General features: G+C 38.2%; 1 non-coding gene across 1 annotated transcript; it reads left to right on the forward strand.

Annotated features, from left to right (window-relative positions):
• Window positions 1-5,648: 5,648 nt before the first annotated feature.
• LOC114171173 lies at window positions 5,649-5,755 on the forward strand. The gene has a single exon (XR_003601371.1). It is a non-coding gene; the product is annotated as a small nucleolar RNA R71 (small nucleolar RNA).
• Window positions 5,756-7,522: the final 1,767 nt, after the last annotated feature.

Raw genomic sequence — 7,522 nt, forward strand, 5'->3', positions numbered from 1 at the left:
ACAGAACATGGGCACTCTCTTAGGATTTGGAGTATGCAAAACCGTGACTATGCTTGGTGAAATTGAAGAGAATGAGAAGTAGAACTTACCTTTGTACAAAAATTAGCAAAGGGAGACGAAATTTGTGAGTTAAAATTCAAAGAATTGAGTGAGTGAATGGTGCGCTCAAAACTGAGAAGGAAGAATGTGAGCGAGAGTTGGGAGCGAGGGTTTGGGGGAAAGAAAACTGAGAAGTTCAGCCCCTGCTACCCACTTAAACACGATTTCTCGCTCAAGCGAGATATGCGTGAAAAAGCCTTTAAAACTCTCGCGCAGGCGAGGTTGTTTCGCCCAAAAATGTTTTGGCACAGGGCATTCTCGCCCAAGCGAGGCACTACTCGCTTAAGCGAGTATATTAGAAAAAATGTTTAGCTTAAGTTCTGCATATCTCGCCCAGGCGAGACATGTTTAGCTTGGGCGAGATTTTCGTGCAGTTTTGACACACCTTGATTTTGCCACTTTCCAAAATTTTGTTCAACTTTCCCCCACTCAATTCATGATCTTTTCAGTCCAATTAACTCAGAAACACACATCAAACCATACTTCAATCAATTTTTTATCATTCCAAAACGTTTCACATCAACAAACTCAAAATCAAGCTTTTAAATTCAAATTTCACAATTTGGCCAAAACAAGGCAATTTTTAGCATTTGATGATCTCAATTCTGGCACCAAAACTCATTCCCATGCTTAAAATACCAGTTTTGTTTGAAAACACTAAAAGTGCATGGTTTGCCTCATTGAGAAGATTGGATGCTAAAATTCACCTTTTTACACACAAACATCGAACTTTAAACACAAACACATAGTTACATACACAAACACATTTAATCACACAAGATGAAATTAAAGTGCAAAAACATAATTAAAACACTGGGTTGCCTCCCAGGAAGCGCTTGTTTAACGTCACGAGCCTGACGCCTGTTTCATTTAAGGTTCATCAAGTTGAATGATTGTGGCGAGCCTATCAATCTCACCACTAAGATAGGGCTTCAACCTTTGCCCGTTTACAACCAAGCTCCTTTTGGATTCAGGATCCTATGGCTCAATGGCTCCATAGGGTTTCACATCTTTGACAAGAAATGGTCCTGACCACTTTGATTTTAGCTTTCCAGGGAATAATCTCAACCTGGAGTTGAACAATAGTACTGATTGGCCAGGATAAAATTCTCTTTTGAGAATTTTCTTGTCATGATAAGCCTTCATCTTTTCCTTGTAGAGCTTAGAGGACTCATAGGCGCTGAGTCTCATTTCCTCCAATTCTTGCAGCTGTAGTTTTCTCTTTTCTGCTGCTGCCTTTGGATCAAAATTCAAAATTTTCAAGGCCCAAAATGCCTTGTGTTCCAATTCAACCGGTAAGTGACATGACTTACCATATACCAGCTGGAATGGGGATAAACCTGTGGGAGACTTATAAGCAGTTCTGTAGGCCCAAAGTGCGTCATCCAACTTCATTGACCAATCTTTTCTTGAAGATGCCAGTGTCTTCTCTAGAATATGCTTGATTTCTCTGTTTGACACCTCCGCTTGTGCATTGGTCTGTGGATGATAAGGTGATGCAATTTTATGCCGCACTCCATAATGTTCCAAACATTTCTCAAGTTGAGCATTGCAAAAGTGTGAACCACTATCACTAATAAACACTCTTGGAGTACCAAACCTGCATAATATGTTCCGCTTGTGAAATTTGATTACAGTTTTGGCATCGGCCTTAGGAGCTGCTACTGCTTCAACCCACTTTGTCACATAATCAACTGCCACCAAAATGGATTCATTTGAGAAAGAAGATGGCAGTGGTCCCACAAAGTCAATTCCCCAACAATCAAAGGCCTCAACCTCTAAAATGATATTCAGTGGCATTTCATGTCTTTTTGAGATTCCCCCTATTCTCTGACAACTATTGTAGTGTTGCACATATTTGTGTGCGTCTTTGAATAAGGTGGGCCAATAAAATTCAAATTGGAGGACTTTTGTAGCTGTCCTCTCTCCATTAAAATGCCCTCCATATGGGGAACTATGACAGTGCCACAAAATGCTCTTTGCCTCATCATTGGATACACACCTTCTCAACAGTTGATCAACTCCAATTTTGAATAGATGAGGATCATCCCACACATATTGGTGTGCATCTTTTAGGAATTTCTTCTTCTGGTGCCAATTAAAATCTTCAGGTATGACCCATGCAGCTTTGAAATTGGCCATGTCAGCAAACCATGGCCTTTCTTGCACCATCATCAATTTTTCATCAGGAAACTCCTCCTACACCTCTGATTGAGTGTTGGTCACCTCAGTATTCACCAATCTAGACAAATGATCAGCTACAAAGTTTTCACTTCCCTTTTTGTCCTTGATCACCAAATCAAATTCCTACAACAATAAGATCCATCTAATTAGTCTTGGTTTTGAATCAGATTTGGTTAACAAATATTTAATTGCAGCATGATCAGTATATACAGTGACAGATGAACCAATCAAATATGCTCTAAATTTTTCCAATGCATAAACTATAGCTAGCAATTCCTTTTCAGTTGTTGCATAATTAATTTGAGCTTCATTAAGGACTTTTCTAGCATAGTGTATAGCATGGAAAACTTTGGATTTTCTCTGTCCTAAAACTGCTCCTATGGCATAGTCACTTGCATCACATATTAACTCAAAACCTAAATTCCAATCAGGAGCAATTATCACAGGAGCTGAAACCAATTTTTGTTTTAACAATTCAAATGCATGCAAACATTCAACATCAAAATTAAAGGGTGTATCCTTGTTGAGAAGATTGCTAAGTGGTTTGGCAATTCTGGAGAAATCTTTGATGACTCATCTGTAGAACCCAGCATGGCCTAGAAAACTCCTGATACCCTTCACTTTTTTGGGTGGTGGCAGCTTTTCAATGATCTCCACTTTAGCTTTGTCGACTTCAATACCTTTAGCATAGATTTTGTGGCCCAGCACCACACCTTCAGTTACCATAAAATGACACCTTTCCTAATTCAAAACCAGATTGGTATCAGCACACTGCTTCAGTATGGTGTTTAAGTTTTCCAGGCATTGATCAAATGAAGCCCCAAATATAGAGAAGTCATCCATAAGGACTTCTATGCATTTTTCCACCAAGTCCGAGAAAATTACAAGCATGCATTGTTGAAAAGTTGTTGGTGCATTACACAATCGAAACGACATTTTCCTGTAAGCAAACACACCAAAGGGACATATAAAAGCAGTTTTTTCTTAGTCTTCTGGATCCACTGCAATTTGATTATAACCAGAATATCCATCCAGAAAACAATAGAATGCTTGCCCTGCTAACCTTTCTAGCATTTGATCCATGAAAGGCAAAGGAAAATGATCTTTCCTAGTGGCCTGATTTAATTTTCTATAATCTATACACATTCTCCAACTTGTGACTGTTCTAGTAGGAATTAATTTATTTTTATCATTACAAATAACAGTCATACCTCCCTTTTTTGGAACTACCTGGACCAGGCTGACCCAGGCACTGTCGGAAATTGGATAGATCATACTTGCATCAAGTAACTTCATTACTTCTTTCTTGACCACCTCTTTCGTGGTTGGATTCAATCGCCGCTGAGGCTGTGCTACAGGCTTGTACTCTTGCTCCATATGAATTTTGTGCATACAGTAGGATGGACTAATTCCTTTAAGATCAAATAAAGTCCAACCTATTGCACCCTCATTGGCCTTAAGAACTGAAATCAGCTTTTCCTCTTCAGAAGTCGTTAAAGCACTACTAATCACCACTGGTTTGTCACCTCCATCTGCAAGAAAAACATATTTTAAATGAGGAGGTAATACCTTTAGCTCCAGCTTCTGACTTTCAGTTCTATTTTCTTGCAATTTCTCAAGTTGTATTTCATTTGATGCAATTTCTTTTGCTGAATTCATATGTGTTAAGTATTCATCAACTTTATTTTCTTCATCATCCTCCAGATCATCACAAGCATCAATCAAAGCTTTTTCCAATGGGCTTGCCTTTGTCAATTGCTTCCTGGATGACAGAAAAATTTCATTTATCACATCCATCCTGAAGCATTGTTGCTTGTCCTTCGGGTGCTGCATTGCTTCAAATACATTAAAGTTGACTTCATCATCTTGCACCCTGACCTTCAATTTGTCATCATCAACGTCAATAATGACCTTGGCCGTCTTCATGAAAGGTCTTCCTAGTATTAGAGGAACTTCAGTGTCTTCCTCAATATCCATTACTTCAGTTGTAACGTCATCCATGTAGGCCTCACTTCCAGATCTCATATTCTCCGTAGCATAGACAAAGGCATCAAATTTATACTGGCACCCAGATCAAGCAATGCTTTTCCCACTGGTAATGTTCCGATTGTAACTGGAATAGTGAAGCTCCCAGGGTCTTTGGATTTCTGAGGTAATGATTTCTGAATTATAGCACTGCACCCTGCTTCAAGCTCCACTGTCTCTTCAGAAAATCTTCTCTTTTTTGTTAGGAGCTCTTTCATGAATTTTGCATATGTCGGCATCTGCTCCATAGTTTCCACAAATGGGATGTTAATCTGCAGTCGCTTGAAAATGTCCATCAATCTTGCAAACTGCCTTTCCTTGTCTTTTTTGGAGGGATTTTGAGGGTATGGTAGGCCCTTCAACTGAGGTACCTGTTTCTCACCCTTCTCCCTCTTTTTCTCCTCACCTTTATTTTTTTCTTCTTTTTCTTCTCTTTTATTTACAAACTCTCTTTTATTTTGTTCTTCCTCTCCCTCACACTCATTTTTTTCATTCTCTCTCTTTTTTCTCCAACACCTCCTCCTCTACACCCAGGTTGTCTCCAATCCCTCTTCCCACAACTTTACCACTTCGGGTGGTAATAGATTTACAATGCTCCTTGGGATTAGTTTGTGTTGGCTGAAAATTGACCTGTTTGCTTATCTGATAATTGTTTTGCCAACTGTCCAACCTGTGTTTCGAGATTTCTGATTGAAGCTTCTGTATTTTTCTGATTGGTCAAAGAAGCTTGCATAAACTTTTCTAAAGTATCCTCCAGTTTAGATGTTCTGTCATGCACCGAAGGATAATGTTGTTGCTGTTGTTGATAAGGAGGTTGTCTGTTTGAAGGACCAGCATCTTGCTTCCATCCAAAATTCTGATTTGGATTGTTTCTCCACCCTTGTGAAAAGTTGTTATTGTTGGAGAAATTTCCTGGTCTTCCTTGGTTGCTCACATATTGAACTTCTCCTTGTGAGCTACTCTGATAAGAACAATGACCATTTGGATGATCTCCTCCATAAAAGTCACATCTCATAGGTTGTTGACTGGTAGAAGTTTGCACAACTTGCAACTGCTCTGGTAATTTAGACATCTGCTTCGTCAATGCTTCAATCTATTGAGTCAGAATTTTATTCTAAGCTAAGGTCGCATCTGTAGTACTAAGATCAAGCACTCCTTTCCTCTGAACAGTTTGCCTGTTATGCTGAGCTTGATGATCTGTGGATGCTAATGCCTCAATGATTCTTGTTGCTTGCTCCACATCTACACTCATCATTGTTCCACCTGCTGTTGTATCTAATATCATTTTGGTGTCAGGCCTCAGACCATTACAAAATATGTTCAGCTGAGCAATATCTTCGAATCCGTGATTTGGGCATTTCCTCAATAAGGAATTGAACCGCTCCCAAGCTTCACAGAATGGCTCATCTGGTCCTTGCCTAAACGTTGAAATATCAGCTTTGGCTTTGATGTAGCGAGATGGTGGAAAGAATATGTTCAAGAATTTCTCCTCAACATCCTTCCAGCTGTTCAAACTCTGATTTGGATGTGACTTAAGCCATTCCTTTGCTTTACCTGCCAAAGAAAAAGGAAACAAACGCATGTATACATGCTCAAGATCTCCTTCTTGAAAGCCCATGGTTCTTATCAATTCATAGAATGTAGAAAGGTGAGTATATGGATCTTCATTATCCATTCCAGTGAATTGATGAGAACTGATCAAGCTGAGAAAAACTGGCTTCATCTCCAAATTTTTGGTGGTGGGTGGTATTGCTATGCTAGAAAAATATCTTGGCCCTTGTTGCATAGCATAGTCTCCAAGTGTCTTTCTGGCTGGAGCTGGTCTTTGATTCTCCATGTTTTCTGATTGAGATGTGATGGAAGTACAGGAAGATTCTTCCCTTGTCTTTCCTTGCTTCTTCTTGTTTTTGCCTCTGTTCCTTCTAGCTGTCTTTTTTATCTCCGGGTCAAATGCTAATCGATCTTCAGGAACCTGACCTCTTAAGAGCATAAATCAAAACAACTCAAGCAAGGATTAGTACAAAGGGAAAATTTAATAAGTTATCTAATAAAGAAAAATATACACAAAGCTGGATGAGATAACTAAAAATTTCAAAAGAACACCGTTCCCCGACGACGGCGCCAAAAATACTTGTTGGTCTCTTGGCAAGCGTACCAAAAGTCAACTGTAGTATAATGATTTAAAGTAAGAGTGTCGAACCCACGATCAGCATATATATACAAAAATTTTAATTTGATAGATCATTGACGTTTAAACTAATTTGCATAAACAAATACAATAAAAGCAGAAAATTAGATAAAAATTTAGTAAAAGAAACTGGGATTGAATTTCATTTATCTCCCTTGTCTGTAATCTAGATGAATATAATATATAACATTCATAAGATTAGTTCCTGGAATATTGATTCCTCACATATTCAACAAACTATCCAGCATTACGGTCAAGTGTTAAAAGCAATTGATATATTGAGATCTATTCCTAGCATCACAGTATATCAAGTATCATTGTTCAAATCAGATTTTCAAAAATACCTTCCGGTCAGATCTAAAAATCAAAATCAAAACATCTATTGATCAAATAGAAGTAAGCATTAAGAGTAGAACAATAAGACCAATATTGAGTAAAACAGAAATGCTATATATAAATATCATCAGATTACATCCAAGTTCGAGTAGATTACATCCAATCCCAAGGAAAGAGATTAGCCACTCATGGTAGCTATCAAAATCGTAAGAGCTAAAAAAGAAGAAGAAGAAAATGTGAACTCTGTAGCTCGTGGTCACAGCTCCAGCAAGTCTGCAGCTTTTCTCCCAAAATCTCCAAGCTGATTTCACTTTATGATGTAGGGAGAATTTATACCCACGAAGGTCTCGCTCAAGCGACGTGAGCCTCGCTTGAGCGAGACAACATTCTTCATGCTAAAGAAAGCTTCTCGCTTGGGCGAGATGTGCTGAAACCAATGTCTCGCTTAGGCAAGCAAGAATACTTCGAGCTGAAGAAAGGATCATTACAGTATTTAAATAAGAGAGGGATGTCAACGAAATATATGAATTTGTAATTTTAAAAATATATTCCGTCAAAAGAATTTGTAATTTTAAAAATATATTCCGTCAAAAGAAAACTTTAAATGTTGGACTACATCAACTTCATTTTTTTTTTCAAATTTTTATTATATATTTAATTTTTTACTTCATTTTTTTCAAATAATTTCCC

Source organism: Vigna unguiculata, unplaced genomic scaffold (genome assembly GCF_004118075.2).
Source record: "Vigna unguiculata cultivar IT97K-499-35 unplaced genomic scaffold, ASM411807v1 contig_122, whole genome shotgun sequence".
NCBI lineage: Eukaryota > Viridiplantae > Streptophyta > Magnoliopsida > Fabales > Fabaceae > Vigna > Vigna unguiculata.